The sequence below is a fragment of the Ochlerotatus camptorhynchus genome, unplaced genomic scaffold (genome assembly GCF_037179485.1).
Source record: "Ochlerotatus camptorhynchus isolate MF236.1 unplaced genomic scaffold, CSIRO-AGI_Acam_v1.1 ptg000052l, whole genome shotgun sequence".
Taxonomy (NCBI): domain Eukaryota; kingdom Metazoa; phylum Arthropoda; class Insecta; order Diptera; family Culicidae; genus Ochlerotatus; species Ochlerotatus camptorhynchus.
The window spans coordinates 949,297-956,459 of NW_027040542.1; the positions used below are offsets into that span (position 1 = coordinate 949,297).

Consider the following 7,163-nt stretch of genomic DNA (forward strand, 5'->3'; position numbering starts at 1 on the left):
AGGAAGACTGCTCTCAATCGGTTCCTACAAAGTTGCTTTAAATTAGCTAACCAACAACTTTGCTGAAGAATGTGTGTGTGTTTACAATCTAACTCCTACTGTCTGGCAGTGGCATTATGGATAAAATCTGCCTGTGATGATTTCTTATGAATAAGCTTGAACCCTGGACTTAGAAGGTGACAACTCTACTGTAGTTCCAATAGCCCATTTCAAGAACGCAAACATTCCGAAGCTATTTTCACTTACTATAAACCATGCTCCAATACATTATCGAAGCTTATATACACCATTGATAATGTACTGAAACTTTCCATCAAGCAGTAGAGCAATACTTCATTGACGCGTATTTAGTAAGTTTTAAAATGATTATCTTAATTTAGATGGATAAATTCTATAGAGCAACGAAAATGCAAATGACCTTAGCTGTAACGTAATGCGCCGAAACAAACGACACCTGACGCAACGAAAAAAGGAAGAATTTGATAGCTATCACTTAATGCACTTTTCAACACCACTTCAGTACTTTTAGTTTAAAAAAATTAAACCAAAATTGTACATTTTTAACATTTTCACAAGAAAAAAACAACACTGCAAAACAAAAACACGTCATTTTCGCAGCGCGGCCTTCTTCGATCCAGAAAACAGAACGCAGCACTAAAAAGCGAAAAAAGAAACGATATAGAACCATTCTTGCTAGAGCGGAGATGAAGCACGGAAGCAAGAAAAAAGATGATTTGACCGAAACACAAACCGACTAACGTGACGCTACAACAACACAGACATTTTCCAACAACTTTTTCGAAGAATGTCTACCTTTATTTCTGCGAATATAAAGGTTTTTTTCAATTATAATAAGGACCAAACTAGTATTCATTGAAGCCAAAATGAGGGCCTAACAACTTTGTCGAAGACATTTTTTCTCTTAAGTTTCAATTTGAAGCTCTACATACATATTTTCTGCTAAATCCCCATTTTGGACCACTGTACAGTGTGGCAGGGATTCGTGCATTGCGGTAGGGAAGTTGACTATGTACATAACGCTGATTAGACCAGTAGGCATCTACGGCAACGAGACCTTGACAGCCAGGAATCGAGTAAAATGGAGACGATTTCCAAGTAAAAGACAACTAGGCCTTACATACAAATCATGTAGAAGGGTAGGTGTACCAGGTATGGCTATACGTTCCTATTATAGTGTGTTCCACACCATAATAAGAACGTACAGCCAGGGATGGATCTACCTCAGAGCAGAAAAAGATAAATGTAAAATTCATTTTGTTCCTCTTTAAGAAACTTTTTTGGTTGATTGAATCCGTTGATTCGATGAGTCAAGGAATGCATGCTTCTTATTTGGTTTTCATCGCAGTGTTCCAGCAAGCGTCGCTGGACGAACTGGTTTGGTACGTGCCTTTAGATCCCAGAGTCCGTGGTTCGAATTCCGGTAGTAACTTTTTTTATTTATCTTTTGCTACTTTTCTACGTCATTCGCCCCCAGAAGCAAAACAAAAGTCAATTTACAGCACTTTAAGGAAATTAACTGCATCTAATCGCACCACTCTTTCTCCATTTTGGTTTGTGTTTGCCACAATCAAGGTTACCAAATTGAAATCTGTATTTTTGATCAACAAATTCTATTCATCTTCATTTTTTTACAGAAAATCGTTGAGGATATCTGTCCAATGAATATTTTCTTTCTAAAGCCATTGAGGGTTAACTGAACATAACATATAACTGAAAAAATATATACGAACATACCTAAATAGAATGTTTCCCTCACAGTTTTCATACTTCCTTTTCATGCCAAGGCTAATAATACACACTTAGAAATACCTAATTTTACAAGTGACGGAATCCATCTTTGACACAACGGATGAGACGTAAACAAACATGTCATGTAAAATTAAGTGCTCCGAGACTGAAAAGTTTGTTACTCGACGAAAAGTACGTTCAATTGAGCTGAATTTCGCGTCTATTATTACTCAATTTTAGGTCAGAATTGACGCTCGTATATGTCAGTCTCAGAACACCTAAATTTACATGAATTTTTCTAAGTGTGTAGATAACAGTGGGTGATTATAAAATTGTGCTGAAGCGAATACAAAAGATGTGTTCTTTAGCAAATTAAGTATTATTTTTGGAACGTTTAACCACAAATGAAAGCTTAAGCTCATAATTAAAAAAAAAAAAAATTTGCATAATCTGTGTTTAACCTAGAAATCTGTGATCTGTGATTCCAGAATCTTGGTTCTAAAAACCAACATATTAATCTGTAGTTTTGGCTGGCCACACTGGCCACAATGTGAATGTGTTTCCATAAAGCTGTACAATCGTTCTCCTAAATTTGATAAGCTGTAAAGTTTGCTCTTTGCGCTCAATTTGCGAGGATATAACAAGCCTGCCGTATAGCCCTAACCGGTTCATCTATCCTACATATTTGATGATAAAGAATATACTAAGCATGCTATCGAAACATGGACATTAGGGTAGGTCAACTTTACAACCCCCTGTTCCCACTGCCCTTTTAACGCGTATTGAGGTCCCCAAAATTTTAACGGATTTGGTTGTAATCTCTTGCGGGAGAATTTAAAATTTTGTATGGAAAAATGTATAAGAGTTGTGAGGAAAGCTTCAAGGAGAATTCTTAGGTAATCCGGAAGAGAATTTTGTTGGGACTATGTGGAAAATATCGGGTGAATTTTAGGGAGAATTTAAAGATAATTAAAATTAGAATTTAAATGGCATTCTGAAGATAACTAAAAAAGAATACTGAGGAACTGAAGTTCCGAGAAAAATACAAAAAGAATCGTATTCTGAGGTTAATTGAAAAATATTAAAAAGAACTTACAAGAAACTCTTTAAAAATTTGGAAGATAAATTCAAGGAATTCTGAGGAACTGCAAGAGCAAAAACGACACAGCAAAACAAAAATACGTCATTTTCGCAACGCAGCCTGCTTCGATCTCCCAAAGGACATTATAACAAAGCTTATTCAATCAAATTTTACATTGATCAGTGTTTACTAGACTTCATTGCGTTCTTAAAAAGCGATGATTTTAGACGATTGATACTAATGTGAAATATCGTTCAATAAGATGCCATTCTTCATTTATTAAACAGTTATTCAACTACGGTCAAATTAATCCAAAAATAAGAATGGGTTAAGGTTTTGTTAAAGTTGACGAAGAAGCACGCGCACACGCACACTGATATTTTGTGTTAGAAATGTTATTACAACTTTGTCGTTTTTTATGGGATTCGAACCGTGTATATTCCCTGATTATCAACCGCTTGTCTTGTCAGCCAGCTAACTGGACAAGAAAAGCTTGCCTGCAACTGAATAGCTAAATATCAGCAGTTCCGATTCCAACATTAGCGCTTCCCGGTGATAAATTCGGCAATCTTTGTGTTACTGGATGTCAATGTTACCTCTTTACCTCTACAATTGACAAGGAAAGGATTATCTGAGTATTTTTTAAACTCGATATTGATAGATTCATTGTGGTACGTAACACGATGATTGGTGATAGCGGTTTAAATTAATTAGGCGTAGTGACACAAAATAAAAAAAGGGTTGCGCTCGGGAATGAACTAAGGACCGTCTACTCTATAAGCGGCAACGGTAACCACTAGGCTACCGATTTCGTTTTGCTGTTATGCTAAAACAAGGTTTTCGAGCAATGAATTCAAGTATCATTTATAAAGCATTTACTATGCATACTATTGAATCATGCACGTAGAGTGGTATAGGAGCTTATAAGCTGACTATTCTCAGCTTTACTCAGCCATACTGTCAAGAAATGCAATGCAATCGAATAATGGAGCTAGAAAACATTGATTAGACATCTTGTGACCTTGAATTGTTTTTTTTGGGAATAGTCACCTATTTATTGCTATAAGGCATTACTTGATTCAGTTGAATGTCCTTATGCTTAAAATCATATTAAGATTGTATTTTGTAATTATATTTATAATGTAATTTTAAATTAAGCATTTCTTCATACAGTCAACTCTTCATGTGTGTATGTATGTCTTTATGTGCCATTATGGATAAAATCTCCCTGCAATCATGTTTTATGACTGCAAATTGCTTGAATCCGGTAGTTAGAAGATCCGCCCATTTCAAGAACGCTAAATTTAAAGCTATTTTCACACACGATAAGCCCCACCCCAATACATTATCGATGCTAATAAACAACTGATAATGTATTGAAACTTCAATCAAGCAGAAGTTCCATTCTTGATTGACGCGTATTTCATGAGCATCAGTCAATTGATTGTTTTTTTTTTATTTATATAACATAGCTGTTCGTCAGCGCCGGCTGGGACAAGCTGCTGTCTTCCGGAGCTGCACTATTCGCAAGCAACTGAAAGGAGTGGGATTCCATTTGGTCATCCTCACTAAATCCACTTACAATTCCACTACACAATTTTATAATTCCGCATCACATTATTAATGATTTCAAATTAGAATTTCATGTTTCACAAAAATCACGCAGCAAACCAAAATAGTCAATTTAGCAGCGCGGCCTACTTTGATCTCTTTCATACAGTCAAATCTCTATAACTTGATATTGAAGGGAAAATCGAGTTAAAGACTCGAATTTTTGTTTATCCATAATTTCAAAAAGAATTTGTACTTCATTTACACACATCAATTTTAAAAATAGTTCTAGAATGCATTTATAGAAGGTATGAGTAGTTGATTTTGGGTATACAGCCAATTTGAACAAAAGCACACATTAAGACTGTCATTTTATTAATATGTCTCAAATGTGAAAGATTGTAGCACATTGTAGGCTATGGTTATTTGCCCCCAAAACGCCTGCTCAAGATATTTGATCTAAAGGGTGTAGTTTCTAGTCTGATTTTGATCACTTCTCTGGCGGCATCTGGAACATTTCAGAATGTGGCATCTTTGCCCTAAGCACTCAATAAAACTGGTTTGGTTTATTTCATGAAATGTTCTCGTATGGATTATAGGTATGGACAATTTCCCCTTAAGTTAAGAGAGAAGAGACATGATCGGATGGAGCCTGGGTCTCAATATGACGTTTTTATGTTTCTTTGATGTTTCACTATCATATTGTTTATAAGCTCTACCTTTAATATTTCGAGGTTATAGAATCAAAATAATACTATGCTCAATTCGGTTTTTGCGCGATTTTCAATTATGCGATTTAGCCCTCACTGGATTTTCGATACCACCATATTTTTCTATGATTTTATTTCTGTCCGGCATTCAGCAAAGAAGGCATCGACTTGAGGAAATATCGACTTATGGAGATTACGATCCATGGGAAAAATACGGGACCGCCGAATCCAAGTTATAGAAAATAACGAGTAATATAATAAAAAAAATGTATAACGATAATCGAAACAATGCTCCAAATTATAGTTCACTAACAAAATATGTTCAGCACTTTTGACTTTAGTAAGTTCTTTAATCAATTAACTAGAATAACTCATCGACATCTACTCTCTTTTAAATGTGGGTACTCTATCAAAAACGCTTCTATGCCCCAAATATGTTCCATATTTCATCACTATTCCACAAATCCCATTTCGCTATAACGAGAACATGTGGCATCGAAAGCCGATACCAATTACATTTTTACGTAATAATCAATACGAAACACACGAATCGAACCCGATAACGAAAAAAAAATCCTCTCCTACAGCAACTTCCCCTGCAAGTAGACCAAACACTGCTGTTGTCCACCTTATGTGAAAGAAGAAAAAAAAAACATCTCGTAGAAAACAGACTCCAATGACACAAATGGCATGAAATTCCAGCCTCCGTCAGTAGAAAAATAAGTCAATTTCCAATAATGATGCCTCACCTTTGCAGTAGTAACGCCCGAACGGAGTTATTTTCTAGTGCCAGTTGTTCCTCATCAAAAGCCTTTGCTGCCACCGCTGAATAGTGTGAAATTTAAATCCTTTTATCCTGATGCGAGTCTGCGACCGAGCGAGCACACACGGGTGAGAATGAGAGAACACTCTTGTGAGCACTTGACACGCCACTGCGAGACTGCCCCTATAGCATACGCTCTACACTGCTGTTTTGGTAATCCTTCTCACGGATCGGATCCGTCAGCTACGACCGCACACTACCAGAGCAAATTACCACACTACTGCTCTGTGTTCTCGCACAACTCGGCGAACAGGAATAACAACAGGACGAACGCGTGAGAGAAAGTGAGCACACGGAGCTCATGTAATCCTTTTCCACTCCCTGATTGCGTCTTTCGATGTATTCGAGGGCTTTGCGCTCCTGGCTGTTCTGCTACTGCTACTAGGACTCCTTTCGCGTTTGTATGGGTGTATTTTCACTCGGAACTTTTTTCCACCTCAACAATGTTCTTTCTTTTTTTTATCATTCACTTGATTTTCGATTTTTCACATTTAATTTCTTGCTCTTGCTTTACCTATTTTTCACTTTTCAACTGCGATCAGCACTTTTTTCGCCTGCAAAGCTCGTTAGCAGACTGCAGAGAACACGCAATCGTGACACAAAAAGAACACCTTTTTCACCCCGTTCCGTTCCTCTTTGCACGCTACGGTGAAAATCACACCTTCAGCTTCTTTCGGCAAACCTTCTGCAAAAGAGGAAAATCCTTTGATCTTACACAATCGTCAGGCACATCCCTAAAATGGGTAGCCTGCTGCTGCAGAATTGCTAGTGGGATAGGCAAAACAGCAACTGCACACGTCTGTTTCTTTAGTTCCAGATTTTGCTCCAAAGCATTCCACTGACGTGCCCTGCCCCAAACGTGTATGTTACCAAGTCTGATTCTTCTCCAGCGGAAATGCAAAGAACAATCAGACCCTAATTCTGCCAGTTAATGAAAAGAAAAAATCTTAACACACCCGTTTTGCGATAGCCACAGTGAACCACGGAGCAGAACCGAGAAACCGAGAATCCAGTGGAAAAGTAGACGAGCGACTGTTACGAGAGAATCTCCGGAAGGCTTCTCGTAGTCGGTCGGTTGCTGCTGCGATGCAATTTGCGTCAGTGTGTGGATTGCTGAGCTCAAAATTCTCAGGAGGCTGCTCAGTTTGACGGATGATGGTGTTTGTTACCTACCGACAAACACCATCATCCGTACAGGAATCCACCGCATAATGCGATGGGTGGTGCAGTCCACCCAACGCTATTTCTC

The 7,163-nt window shown here is 37.6% G+C and overlaps 1 protein-coding gene across 4 annotated transcripts in view; it reads right to left on the reverse strand.

Moving 5' to 3' along the window:
* tutl (turtle) overlaps window positions 1-6,131 on the reverse strand; it is a 90,473-nt gene extending 84,342 nt beyond the window's left edge. For all 4 annotated transcript variants that reach the window (XR_010520309.1, XM_065239189.1, XM_065239188.1 and 1 more), the window contains exon 1: window positions 5,841-6,131. The gene's annotated coding sequence lies outside the window, so the exon portion shown is untranslated. The remainder of the gene's footprint in view (window positions 1-5,840) is intronic.
* Window positions 6,132-7,163: the final 1,032 nt, after the last annotated feature.